Source organism: Mytilus edulis, chromosome 5, assembly GCF_963676685.1.
Source record: "Mytilus edulis chromosome 5, xbMytEdul2.2, whole genome shotgun sequence".
In the NCBI taxonomy this organism is placed as follows: domain Eukaryota; kingdom Metazoa; phylum Mollusca; class Bivalvia; order Mytilida; family Mytilidae; genus Mytilus; species Mytilus edulis.
The window spans coordinates 16,885,564-16,900,395 of record NC_092348.1 but is presented as its reverse complement, the minus strand read 5'-3'; positions in this window follow the sequence as shown (position 1 = coordinate 16,900,395).

Sequence of the window (14,832 nt, the reverse complement as noted above, 5' to 3'; positions counted from 1 at the left end):
CTAAGGAAATTTTTACCACATGGTTTGTCATTATGTCGTCTAATCTTTTAATTACCAAACGTGACTTATTCCCGATTGTGACTGTTTTGCTGATTGTGAATTCGCATTACTATAAGACGTGTTACGGTACGTGTCTATCCCAAATTCATGTATTTAGTTTAAATGTTTAATGTTATATTTGTAATTCTCATCGGATTTTGTCAAATGTGTTGACGTCTTTTCCATTATATTTATGTGTTATGGAAACAAAAATTAATCACCGCCGTCATTTATTAGATTTAATTTAGGTCAACATAATCTGTACGATAATTTACGTTTGAAGTTGGATTCATAACAAACTGCACATATATATATTATAGTTAATTGCTATTAATAAGTATTGCAATATGCATTGTGTTTAAATGCAATATCAGTATTTAGTTCTATTTTAATCTTTAATCAATCCTAATTCTGTCTTACTTTTGAGATATAGTTTTTCATATGTGACGTAATTTTTCTGCTGTTTCAGAAATTTCATATATTCAAATGTGACGTAATTTTTAATGCCTTTTCACCATCGTATGTGACGTAATTTTTGGTGCCTTTTCACCATCGTATGTGACGTCATTTTCATAATTTACTGCGTTGAGGCCTGGACTGAGTCGGGTGTGTCTATTCTGTGTTGGTCATTCATTATGTATTCGTGTTTGTTTTATGTAATGAGTTAATACTTCAGTTTCATTATGTATATCTGTTATATTCATTTGATAAAATTTACTGTTTGCAATAGCATTAATTGTTCTAAATAATAAGGATGTTCTTATCCCAAGCATAAAAACTTAGCCGTATTTGACACAACCTTTTTCAACTTTTGATCTTCAGTGCTGTACAACTTTGTACTTTTTTCGCTTTCGATCTTTTATATCTGGGCGTCACTGGTGATTCTTGTGTGGACGAGGCGCGTTTTTGGCGTATTAAATTTTAAACCTGATGCTGTTTGTTATTCATTAATCATGTGTTTCTTTGTCTAATACGTTTTCCTATTTATTTGTATTGTAGTCCTGTAATATTATGTTGTCATTTCTATGTTATATTTTACATTGCCATTAAAGTGCGAGGTTTGGCATGCCACAAAACCAGGTTCAACCCACCATTTTTTCCTTTAAAAATTTCCTGTACCAAGTCAGGAATATGGCCATTGTTATATTATAGTTCGTTTCTGTGTGTGTTACAATTTAACGTTGCGTCGTTTGTTTTCTTTTATTTTTGAGTGGAAATTGACATTGCGATAAGACGTGTCACGGTACTTGTCTATCCCAAATTCATGTATTTGGTTTTGATGTTATATTTGTTATTCTCGTGGGCTTTGTCTGATGCTTGGTCCGTTTCTGTATGTGTTAGTTACATTGTAGTGTTGTGTCGTTGTTCTCCTCTTATATTTATGCGTTTCCCTCAGTTTTAGTTTGTTACCCCGATTTTGTTTTTTGTCCATGGATTTATGAGTTTGAACAGCGGTATACTACTGTTGCCTGTATTTACGACGTAAAATTTCGATTTGGAAATCTAAAAAATTACCCTTCCCGTTAGTTAAATCCTTAATATAAAACTTCAAGAACAAGCGTACTCGTAATTCAATCTTGACCTCTGACGAGCTAAATAATCCAGCCTGATTAAACAAATATTGCACAAAAGCTATGTCTAAACAAATAATCTTTTTTGTAAGGCTGTATTAATTTAAAGCGAATTACAGCTGACAAGAGGGAAAAAATTAAATAACATAAAAACAATATATTTAGAAGCAGAAAAGAAATATGAATCTATCGGCCAATTAGTTATTCCTTGCAACATGTCTAATTTTCTTCGAAAGCGTTAGCAAACAAACCTCTGCTAGAAAATCATTTGTTATAACGATTTCAGAGGTTGATGTCATAAAACTCCAAAATCAACCAATCAAAATGCTACATTTCTGGTTCGAGCATGATATTTGTGCTCCGAGCACTAAGCAAAGTTTTATGACTTCAACCCCAGGCCGGTGTTAGAAACGTATACTCTACTGATACTTTCTAATCTGTTTCATCACATAAAATAACAAAAGATCTACAAATAGCCTTTGACCCAATCGACCACCAAATATCGTGTTACAAATCAAAATCTATTTCTTTTGCCAAAACCATTCAAAGGGATACATAATCCTCATCGTTCTTTCCTAAATGCTATTAAGGACTTCACCATGTTTCAAAGTAAAAACGTTATCAAATACCATGACATTGTCCAATCCGAATTAAAACTTAACTTGAAACATCTTTCAAGTATAAATGTCAAAATAACATTTAAACGCATTACATTAATAACAGACACTTGTGTCATTTAACTCTTTTCATAACATAGAAAATACTACCACAGTATGCACTCAAATGACCTCATGAGAAAGAAGTGAAATACCTCCCATGTGTCCTACTATGAGGTATATCTGTTTATAACTTGTCTTAGAGCCTTGTTTGCATAACTCACAATTTATTTATCTTTTCAATTATTAGCCAAAGTTTTTTATTCTTGGTGCCATTCATTTAAACCTCCCATATATAATATAAAACGTTTAGTTGACGCCCATATTTTCGCGGTAACATTATTCCTAAATCTAATAAAGAAGGAAATTGTTCTAAGAAATAACAGTATTTGACACACCTCTTTTTTGCAAATCAGATCGTATTAGATTTTGTCATATAGGTAGCATTATTTAAATATAGACAACGCAATTTCCATTAGGGACTCCTTTTTACGGCTATAATTGTACCACGTATACTATGAACATTTTGTAAATAATCATCTTCTACTATGAAAAGTTATTTTGCACTAACTTTTTTATAAAATGCTAAAATATAGGGCTTGCAGCATATTTTCCACAGTTATGTGCCCCGAACTCATTAGAGTATAAATTTATACACAACACTTTGTACTACTCCTTTCTCCACTTTTCGTCTACCACATAATTTATGTTTTTCGTTATTCATGTATAATTATACTGGTAACATTTCAAAGTTATGTCTCTACGAGATGATACGAAGAGATCATATCTAGGAACCATTAGATAAACAAAACACAAAATATATACGAATATTATATATCTCCCAAAAAGAGGCGTAGTTTGTGAAACAGTTGCAATCACATAGTGCAACATACAACATCGTGATTCGTGATATTCTGACGGGTGATCCAAGTCTTTTTGCGCCTGTCACAAGTCAGGAGCCTCTGGCCTTTGTTAGTCTTATATGATTTTTAATTTTAGCTTCTTGTGTATAATTCGGAGTTTAGTATGAAGTCCATTATCACTGAACTAGTATACATAATTGTTTAGAGCCAGCTGAAGGACTCCCGGGTGTGGGAGTTTTTCGCTGCATTGAAGACCCATTGGTACATATTGTAGCCTTCTGCTGTTGTCTGCTCTATGGTCGGGTTGTTGCCTCTTTGACACATTCCCCATTTCCATTCTCAATTTTATAAAGTTCTTTTTGTTGTCTTTTTTGTGTACTAATATTTTTCTGTTGTTCATTTACTATTTTGACCATGGCGTAGTAATTTTATTTGAGTTTAAATGGCAATTTTGGATCTTTTGCCTCTCTTTTGTATTCACGAAAAAACCTCAAAATATCAATTTGCAGCAAATTTATCATATTTCAGTTTAACAAGCCTTACGTACAATTATCTTGATAAACCCTTAATATAAAGCAAATAATTTCGTTACAATATATCGTTTGTTTTTTGGGAAATAAATTTGGACCAGTATCGTCACCGGCATTGTTTTCTTATTGATTTTTACGAATGTTTTCTATTGTTTTAGGTCATCATATTTCCCATTGTCCATAAAGACAGACACTGTAAAATTTCATTATGAAACGTTGACTTTGAAAATCCCGATTTTTATTTAATGAAAAAGGGTCTTAATATCTATAACGTCATATATCTTTATTATTGTTTAGTAAAAAGGAATACGTTCTCCCTTTTTATATTCTTTATAATTAGTTTTTGTAGTTTTTTAATTTTAGATATTTATTGAGTTTTTGTCATACTTATATAGATCGAGATTAACTTATGACGACATAGGTTGTATTGCAGTCTCAGGGACAAAAATATTATATTTAGTATAATACTTTCTGTCATTCAAACCTTTAATATGACTAGTTTCAACATTCATTACAATTTACCCTTTCGAAAACCGTCGGTGTGACGCATTTATTTAAAAAGTATATATAAAACCACAGAGTTTTGATTAATAATAAAAACATTATATTTTGCGCAAATGTTGCTTATGTGGAGATTGCAACTATATTAAGATCTTTGTCAACTAAGAAAACATATTTTGATAATGAATCAGGTCAATAATAAGGTATCACGGTGAACGATGACGATCTATTAACTTATATATCATTATGGAAATAATTGTTTTACCTACAAAACTAAAGGTATTTTCGGATTTGTACTTACGTTAGCAACACGGTTGAAGAACGTAGAGCAGGATTGGCTAACTTTTCTAGGGCACCCGGATGTTTGGTGGGGTTCGTATTTTCTAGTCTTTAGTTTTCTATGCTGTGTTTTTTTCTGATTTTTTTTTTTGTTGTCTATATCCTTTTTTGCCATGAGGTATTCAGCTTTTTTCGACTTATGGGTTTGAATTTCCCACCCTTTGTAATCTTTATCCTCCTTTGTAGTATCAAGTTGGGTTTTTTTTAATTTGAAACAAATAATTATGTGAAACAAAAAACCTAATGGAATCAGAAATTCCTAGGCGAATATACTGAAGCTATGCCAATATCTAAATTTGTCTTCGCATATTTTTTTTTTTTAAAGTTGATTTAAAGTTCATATATCTCAGTTTATTCGACGATTTTTAAACACAAAATATAGAGTTTGTTGACCGGTATGGAATATCTGTTATATAGATGATTTCGGAAGTATTCCTTGTGTGGTAACTGCAGTCCCGTTCCCTTTTCGCGAATATGACCTGCCAAATTAGACTTTTTTACCATCATTTTTGACATTTTTACCTTTTGTGTCTGTTTGTTTTGTTCACGCATCATTATCAATATTATTAAATTTGATGCGAATGTCGTACATGTCAGAGATTAAACGCTATAGAACCAGGTTCAATCCACCATTTTTCTACATTCGAAAATGCCTGTTCCGAGTCAGGAATATGACAGTTGTTGTCCATTTGTTTGATATGTTTTATCCTTTGATTTTGCCATTTGATTAGGGACTTTCCGTTTTGAATTTTCCTCGGAGTTCAGTATTTTTGTGATTTTACTTTTTGCTCTTTACAAGAAAGCTACTAAGCAACAACAAAATGTTTGAAAATTGGTAATATGTCATCTTAGTTCTCAAAATGAAAGTCATCAATACCAATTTAAAGTTTTTCGGGCGTCAGTTTTGCATGCTTGATACAAAATTACTGTGTAACAAATGTGAACCACTTACTTTATTTCATGTCTGAAGCGCTTTTAAACATCAACCTTCAGCTGGAACACTTTGAGCTTAATATTTGAAGGCCAAGAATTTAAGAACCGATACAATCGAATATGAAATAGAACCAGGACCTTAAATTATATTCAAATCCAGAAATGGTAAACTTTTTCTGACGGAATTGAAAAATGTTTTTCTTAATAGTTGGTAAATCATCAACGGATAATTTACGAAAAGTTTGTTATAAATCATCCCAATTCCGAATTATAGACCAATTAGCTTATGATATACACGGCGACTTATAGTCCACCATTAGCGGTAATGACCAAACTTTTAAGATTTAGAAATGTAAAAAAAAAACACTTCAAAAATATTTAAGAACTAAAACAGATGATTAGCTTTATCGCCTACAAAAAAAGGTATGTGTCGTTTGTCATATATAAATACAAGGGTTCTTCCTTTTTGTTTTTATAATTGCCGTGTTAATACGCTCGTTCTTACCCGATAAATCCGATGTAATCATCCCGACTGTTCATTCTTATTATAGGTAATGACTTTAAACTTAAATATTCTTGAAATGGTTAACATTATTAGTATGAAATATAAACCTATAACATACACATTCCAGTGCAAGCGTTATCTTCTATAACATGCAACTATATTTACGGAAATTAAATGCATTGAGTGTCTTGGATAAACAAAACCAACCATTATAGGGAGGCAAAATATACATGTATACGGTCACTTCCTTCTTTTTAGATTCCAGAAAAAGGTACGTGTATGGTAATACGGTTGTGAAAATTAAACATATAGAAAGTGGTCGTTGAAAATTGGATAAAAATCATAAGAAAGGAAAAAAAATAACCACTAAATACGAAATAGTACTGTGTTTTAGCTGGGTTAAATGTATCAATCCATGCTTTGAAAGACTAAGACAATGTAAGGATTTTTTGGATGTCTATAATGAATGTGTGATTGAGGCTTGGAAAATGCCAACTATCAAATTAGATTGATACAATAAACTAGAATCCATTTTTACAATTCTTATTCAATATTATTTGTGAATAACAGAATTGTGCCCTTCAGTTGTTTTTAAGTTATATAGTAATACATTTTGTTCGTTATTATATTTTTACAGTGTATGGTACAAAGTACTGCAGAAACAACACAGATATGCATATTAAGCCTTTCAAGTTAAGACTTAATATTTAAGACGAAAATAAAATGACAAAAAAAACCACTGATTAAGAAATGTATATCAATAATTTAATGTAAGAGATGTAGAGAGACATATATAAGCATTGTAACAGACAAACTAAACTGTATGTTAGTAAGGGATATTTATTATGCAGTATAACATGAAACCGATGCCATCTACTTCACAATTGTCTCCAGTGTTCTATAACTTATTGAAATAAAAGAACCGAATTTAGTCCTTCAAAACACTGATGCATCAAGATGTATTCTTTCAACTCATCCACATGAACTCTTTCATGCCAATTCTGTACTACAAGGCGGGATATTAAAGTAACAATATTTATATACAGCATGAAAGTTCATGAAAAACGACCACTATTTAATTATTGAATTATAAATTGAATAATCTAAGACAATTTAATTTAAAGATTAAATTAAGATGAGAATTGAGAAATATTGTTTTGTTTTTGTGTTTTTAGATAGTTAAATAGTAGAAAGTGCCATTGATGGTTAAAGAACAGCGATTGACCGCTAATCTAAAATATAGCAGTTTAGTTATAGCGTCATACTTTTTTCTATTCTATCGTATATTGTGTAAATAATTTGTTCATCTTATTCGATATACATTTGACATTCGATTCAGTTGTGATAATCATAAATGGATGATATTTTGTATTATACATGTTATGGATAATTGCTTTGAATACAATCCTTTTTTTCATAAGGTAAACATTAATGAACATGACCTTCTTAAAACATGTTTTTTTTTAAATTAAACCATTACGTGATACAACAATAAACGTTAAACAAAATAACACTCAAAACAAGCAATAACTTGTATAATATATATTATTATATGACTATACATTTTCTGTTTTCTCATTGGCTAAAAGCATAGGAAATCCTCTTTGATAAAACATTATATTCACCGCGTCAAAAATCACGAGAGGTTAATATAAGATTTGGAACAGCGTCCGTGTACCTAAATATAGAAACGGGGAATTCTTGTTAGCTATTTAAGGGATGTATAAATAAAATGGTTTTTAATTGGACGACCGAATGAATATCAACCAATCAGCGCTCTCGACATAAAATCGTTTCGATCTAACAGACGACAGTTACATGTTTCCGGCAACAAAGTATGGCTGGAGCAGCAGAAGTAGCTACTGAAAAACGCTTTCCATCGTTAAATAATGAGGAAATTAAGAAGATTTTGATAGAAAAGGATTCTAAAAATACTCGCCGATCAACAGATTCTAGCGTACAAGCATAAAATAAAAACAGTCTAGGCAAAATACCATCTAACCAAGGATATATTTCACAATCTAAAAATATGAAAATGACACTGAGAACTAAAGAGTCATATAATAAAGCAATTGTTGACTTTTGATATCAGTTGATACAATGATTTATCAACCCCAGATGTGATATTCACCTCGGCCGTTGGCCTTGGTGAATATCACATCTCTGGGGTTGATAAATCATTGTATCAACCTCATCAAAAGTCAATAATTGTATAACATCATGTACAATTCTAACGACTAACATAGTTATCTTGTTTTGTAAATTGAAGTTAAATGTAATATTTAAGGTTATCACTCAAGAAATTTTACGATCGCCATCATGAGCTGATTGGCAATTATGATAAAAGTGTTTCAGAAATCATATCTGATATTCTTCCCCAGTCATAACAACCTTCCATTATTTCCGAACTGAACAAAGAAATAACACGACGGGTGCCGTTTACGGTGCAGGAAATGCTTATCTTTCCGGAGCACCTGATTTTACTCCCGGTTTTTAGTGGAGTTCGTGTTGTTTCTTATTTATTATTTATAACTGTTGATGTAAATGTCCTTTGGTTTTTTTAGTCTTTTATTACTCCTTGGTTTTGACTGTTATTGTCTTCGAACCAAAACTGAGAAATAAGGAAAAAGAACTTCATTATTCATGTTTACTTCTTCCGTCAACACCTTATTTTTAATTCCTTTAATTTTTGTCTCATTTTAAAAAAGGACAACTAGTAGCTACCTTCTTATGGTTTACAAATAAGTTGACAACAGTTGACCGACCAAGCGATTATTTCGTCTTCAGATGAAGTTTCTACCTTGTTATTCAAAAGTTTAATTATAACAGGTGTACGCTAGATAAAATATTACTGAAGGATGGAGATCAACTGATGCAGTTGTAATACTAAATAGATTAGTTAATCAGGGATTATTTGATGGCAAAAAATATCTCATTAGTCTTTAACTAGTAAATAAAACTAATCATAGAATGCAAGCTTGACGAACATTTGCAGGTATATAAATACAATGTATAACTGAAGCCGTTCACAGTATCACTCCACAAGGTACAATTGATGTTGGTCGTACGTATTAGTTTAGTTGTGTTTTATATATCATCAGTTATCTACGATACGGATAGCACCAGAGCAATGTACAAAAACCGAAACAATCGAAACAATATTGTTTAAGCTTTATATATGGAGTCTCTGTATTGATAGATCTCTCGAATGAAGATGACGTATAGAATGAACTCAGTGTAATTTAATCACAGTGCGATGATGTCTTGATAACAGTAAAAACGTTTTCTATTGATTTTAAGTTGGATTGGAAACGTGCAATGAGTATACCCAGACATAATTTATACATTCATAATTGTAGTTTTCAAATATCTCAGATTTTTTGTACGTTTGTCATTTACTTTGAACTTTTTCTATCGATTTGGACATACGTTTTCAACTAAATAATGAAAGGGAGCATTGCTTGAATGCAGTTAATTGAACAATGCGAACTGAAATCCTTCACACTTGGAAGTAATTTTTTTAATTTAAAATTTGAAGACAGCACGACGATTTGTTTTCAAATTTTGTATAACACTAACTGGCTATTGTAAAACAGATTCGATCAATTTATTTATTTTCAGTGAACTACGTTGCTGACGATTAAAGAATTTGTTAATATGACAACTAACTGTGGTAACAAAGCAATACATATGACGTAATCATACGAGTGACGCGTCATAAACAGCTGTCTAAGATTAACTAGATCTGTTATCTCTGCTTCCGACCTATATATCAAAAAGATGATCAAAATATTGAACACTTAATGTGCACTATTAATGAAGTTTCTGCATCGATTTATTTAACGAATGTATATGACTGCCTAGCAATCAAATGCAATTTAATCACTGAAAATTTTACTCACCAGAACATGGTTTGATTGGTAAAAAGCAGTTCGATATATTGGATCCTCTCTCAGACATTATGGGATTTCTACAGTTTGGTATAATATAAATATCAGTTTTATATTGTTTTCATTGTATTTGTTAATACTGATAATAATACAGTTCATAAAAAAGTCTACAACTTAATAATGCGGATTCGGATCGCTTTTAAACTTAGTTTAACTGTGCATATTGCTACGTGTTTGTTTTATTCTATATTGGCTAGATGTATAGGGAGAGGGTTGATATATCACAAATCATGTTAAACCCCGCCGTAGTTTTTTGCCTGTCCTAAGTCTTGAGCATCTGACCTTTGTTATTCTTTTATGTTTTTTTTATCTTCAGTTCATCGCCAGGTGCTTGATTTTCTCGCTGCGTTCAAGATCCATTAGCGACCTTTTGCTGTAATCTGCTTTGTCACCGGGTTGTTGTCTCTTTGACATATTCCCCATTTCTATTCTCAATTTTATTAAATTATTTTACCTGATACCTGAAACGTACTTAAACCTCTTCTCTGTTTGAGGAACTTTACATACAAATCGGGTTTTTCTCTATATAAAAAAGAAAAAGCGGTATGATTGGCAATGATATTACTCTCCACAAGAGACCAAATGACACAGAAACTTACAATTATATATCACCGTACGGCCTTCACAAATAGGCAAAGCCCTTACCGTATGGTGAGCGATTAAAGGCCCCGAAATTACAATGTAAAACAATTCAAACGAGAAAACTAACGGCATTATAAGCCACTGTCAAATCCCCAAAAAGCATTAATTAATTCACAGGACCAATGAAAACAATTGTCGTTATTAGCCTGAGCATTAGAACTCTTTTCTGCTTATTAAATATTTCGGTGAAAAGACAACTATATCTTTCTAACTCATTCTGGACGCCTCCGGGTGCGGGAATTTCTCGCTACATTGAAGACCTGTTGGTGACCTTCAGCTGTTATTTTTTTCTATGGTCGGGTTGTTGTCTCTTTGGCACATTCCCCATATCCATTATCAATTTTATTTTTATACTCTTAAGTCACTTATGATTCAAACTTTCTAAAATTATAATCATTAGATATAACACTTTTTTTAAACCAGATGTTACATATTTCCGAAAATAAGAAGACGAAAAAACAACTAATTATTAGTTTGTATACAAATTCTTAATGTTTGTATTTATGTTAAAAAACAACAAATGAAATAACAATCAATGACGCAGCGTCAGAACAAAACTTTTTTTTTATCTCCAATTTCGATCCCACACCCACTAATGTCTACATATATATTGTCACATGTTGTTTGGCCTTGAACATTTCACCTTAACAAAAGACAAATATATCCAATTTGGAATCTCAACGCTTATAAATCAAACATATTGTTGATGAAAAACTCCACAAAATCAAATTAGAATGATCTAAAGTTAAATAAAGATTAGATTGAAGATGGAAATAAAATAAGGAATGTTTCATCAGGTTTCAACATTTTCTTTCAAATAGTAATAATAAACAAACGGAAAAAGTGCGTTGAAAAGAGAGACGAAAGATACCAGAGGGACAGTCAAACTCATAAATCGAAAATAAACTGACAACGCCTGGCTAAAAATGAAAGAAGACAAACAGACAAACAATAGAACACATGACACAACATAAAAAACTAAAGAATAAGCAACACGAACCCCACCAAAAACTGGGGTTGATCTCAGGTACTCCAGAAGGGTAATCAGATCCTGCTCAACATATGGCACCCGTCGTGTTGCTTATATTATAACAAATCCGGTAAATATTCTAATTCGGTAGGTCAAATTCTTAAAAGGGAAGGGGATCGTAGTAACGACGTTAGGAACATATCCGATATCACTTGTGAAACGGTTAGTCCATAACGGTCAACCAACTCGTGATGTTGTCCGTACAACTTACGAATGGATGATTTCAACTTTACTATTTTGAAATCTTGGTTTAATAGCTTCATTGTGATATGATAATATCCTGATAATAATAACTATATTCTAAGTGTTCATCATGATTTATGTTGCCAAAACATACAAGCAACAGATTTATACATACAAAACCAAGTATTTTCTTAAAAGCATAAATGGAATGGTCGATTTCAATATGTGGTCTAGACATGTAAACACCGAATAACCTGAAATTAAAAAGTACAATCACAAAAATACTGAACTCCGAGGAAAATTCAATCGAAAAGTCCCTAATCACATGGCAAAATAAAATGACAAAACACATCAAACAAATGGACAACAACTGTCATATTCCTGACTTGGCACAGGCATTTTCAAATGTAGAAAATGGTGAATTGAACCTGGTTTTATAGCGCTAAACCTCTCACATTTACGACAGTCTTATCAAATTCCGTTATATTTACAACGATGCGTGAACAAAACAGACATAATGAATAAAATAAGTGCGAGTTATTTTATTTTAGTGCTCTCAATGGGAACTTCTATATACCTATCAAAACAAAACATATTTTTCATTTTTCATGTTAAATCGTCGACTAGTCTTAAAATCTCTTCCAGAAATTACAGGTCAATACAAGAAGTCATTTTTGAAACGATTGTTATCTTTTAATCTAAATAATTCAGAATTTGGTGTTCCTGTTCATCGTTGTTTTATTATGTTTTTCAATTTTAATAGGATATATTCACAATATTGGAAAAATATAAAAAGATATCAGAAAAGAAAATTACATGTGTGCGATAGTGTATGAATCCTCTGCATATTTTGGTGTGTAATGTATTGCTGTTTGTACGATGGCGGCAGTATTCCAGATTATTCACAGATGTTTGGGAATAAGAAATAATTTTTAAAAAGATTTCAGTTTATTGTATCAATCATATTTGAACGTCAGCAGTTTGCAGGCCTCGATCACTTAAGTATTATGGACAACTTAAATTTTCAAAGCATGGATTGGAACATTAAACTCAGCTTAAACACAAAACTATTTCGCTTTTATTGGCGATTCATTTCTCTCGTATGATTTCTATCTACTTTTCAACGCTCACTTTCTATATATTCAATTTCTATAGTTCACAACTACGTTAGCATGCATGTACCTTTTCCAGGAATCTAGAAAAAAACGTACCCATATACATGTATATTTTGCTTCTTTAATGTGGTTTGTATCGTTGGATTAGTTCGTGTGGCTGCATTAAGATACATTTAATTTCCTAAAATATTGGTGCCTAACAGACAAAATATCGTGTGTAATGGAATGGGTATGTTCCGGACCATACGCATATGGTCATGCCTATATGGGTATATACTCATGATATGGTACCTCCGAGTAATTAACAGTTTTACTTTATAATGCTTAACTCTTCATATAACCCTTCTAGTTGTCACGTCATTAAAAAGACACCACCAAAGGTCATTTTATTATAGATCTATTAAAATTTGATAATAACAAGATTAACAAAATAAAATAAGCAGTTTCACCCAGTCAAAACTATAGTAAACACATATCTTTTTTCATTACCGATATGTTATTACGAGTGAATGGCAAAATGTCGACCTTGGAAGATAACGTCCAATTATATCTTAATGAACTGTTAGTCAAATCAACTGTTTTCCTATAAACTGACGTAATAGTCAACAGGATAAAGAGTCTTATAGTTTGATCACTTTTGAAACTTTATATAATTAGCATTACCAGTGCAATACTCAGAATTGTTATACTTATACTTGTTTTTGTTTCTAAAATTGTGAATGACGTCACCGGCAGGGACTCTAGTTTGATTTTTAAAGTTGTCTGGTGATATGATGTACTTCAGTCATGTTACGATATTGGAGATCTGGAGCTTTTTAAAAACACCGTAGACACATCGTAATGACCCAGGACCCAAGAAAAGTTATGGTATCGTGTGGAAGTAAATATTATTCTACGCCTACATGCAAGAATACAATAAGCGATGAAAACTAGCTTTGGCTTCAATATTTGAAGTTATTTAAGAAAGTTATTTTCCAATTCCCTCAGGAAAAGTTTACCATTGTTGGATTGGAATCTAATTTAAGGTCCCGTTTTCGTCATATAGCTCTCTTCAATTGTTTCGGTTCTTATACCCTAGGCTTTCAAATATTTAGCTCTGAGTGTTCCAGTTGAAGGTTGATGTATAAAAGTGCGTTAGATATGAAATCAAACAAGTCGGTTCAAATTTGTTACACAGTTATTGTGTATTAAGTTAAACTGACGCAAAACTTTAAATTGGCATAGTTTCAAAGATTTTGTTGTTCCCAAGTTGCTTTCTTGTAAAAAGCAACTGCTTACTTTTGTGTTTAGAAATCATTGAATAAATTGAGATATATATAAAACTTAAAATAAACTTTTTTTTTTAATTTTTTGCGACGGCAAATTTAGATGTTGACATAGCTTGAGTATTTATGAACATTTAAAAATTCGGAATTTAGAATCTTGAATATTATTCTAGATTGAGCAAAAGCCATTGAAAATGTTAAAACGTGTAGAATGAATACGATGAGACATTGAAATGATAAGACGTTAGTAATAAACTGTTTGTAGTTTAGCCTTCCCTGGTGTAAGGGGTCAAATAGACCTTATTGTGACACTTTTGTCCCCAACCTTCCCTGGTGAAAGGGGTCAAATAGACCTTATTGTGACACTTTTGTCACTGTTATGTTCCTCACTCTCACTTAGAGAGAAAAAAAAAGAATTTGAATTTAGGCTCTATATTCTCCAAGACATTTCTGATTCCATTGGGTATTTTGTTTCACATTATTACTTGTTTCAATTTTTAAAATACTTGTTACTCCAAGGAAGGATAAAGATGACAAAGGGAGGGACATTCAAACTCATAAGTCAAATCAGTATAGAAAAATAAAGACTGAAAAACACGGACCCAAACAACCCCCTGGTTGCCCTAAAAAGGTAAGCCGATCCTGCTCTAATTTGGAAACTGTGATGATCATGTAAGTGCAAATCCTAAAATATCTTAAGTTCGGTAGGT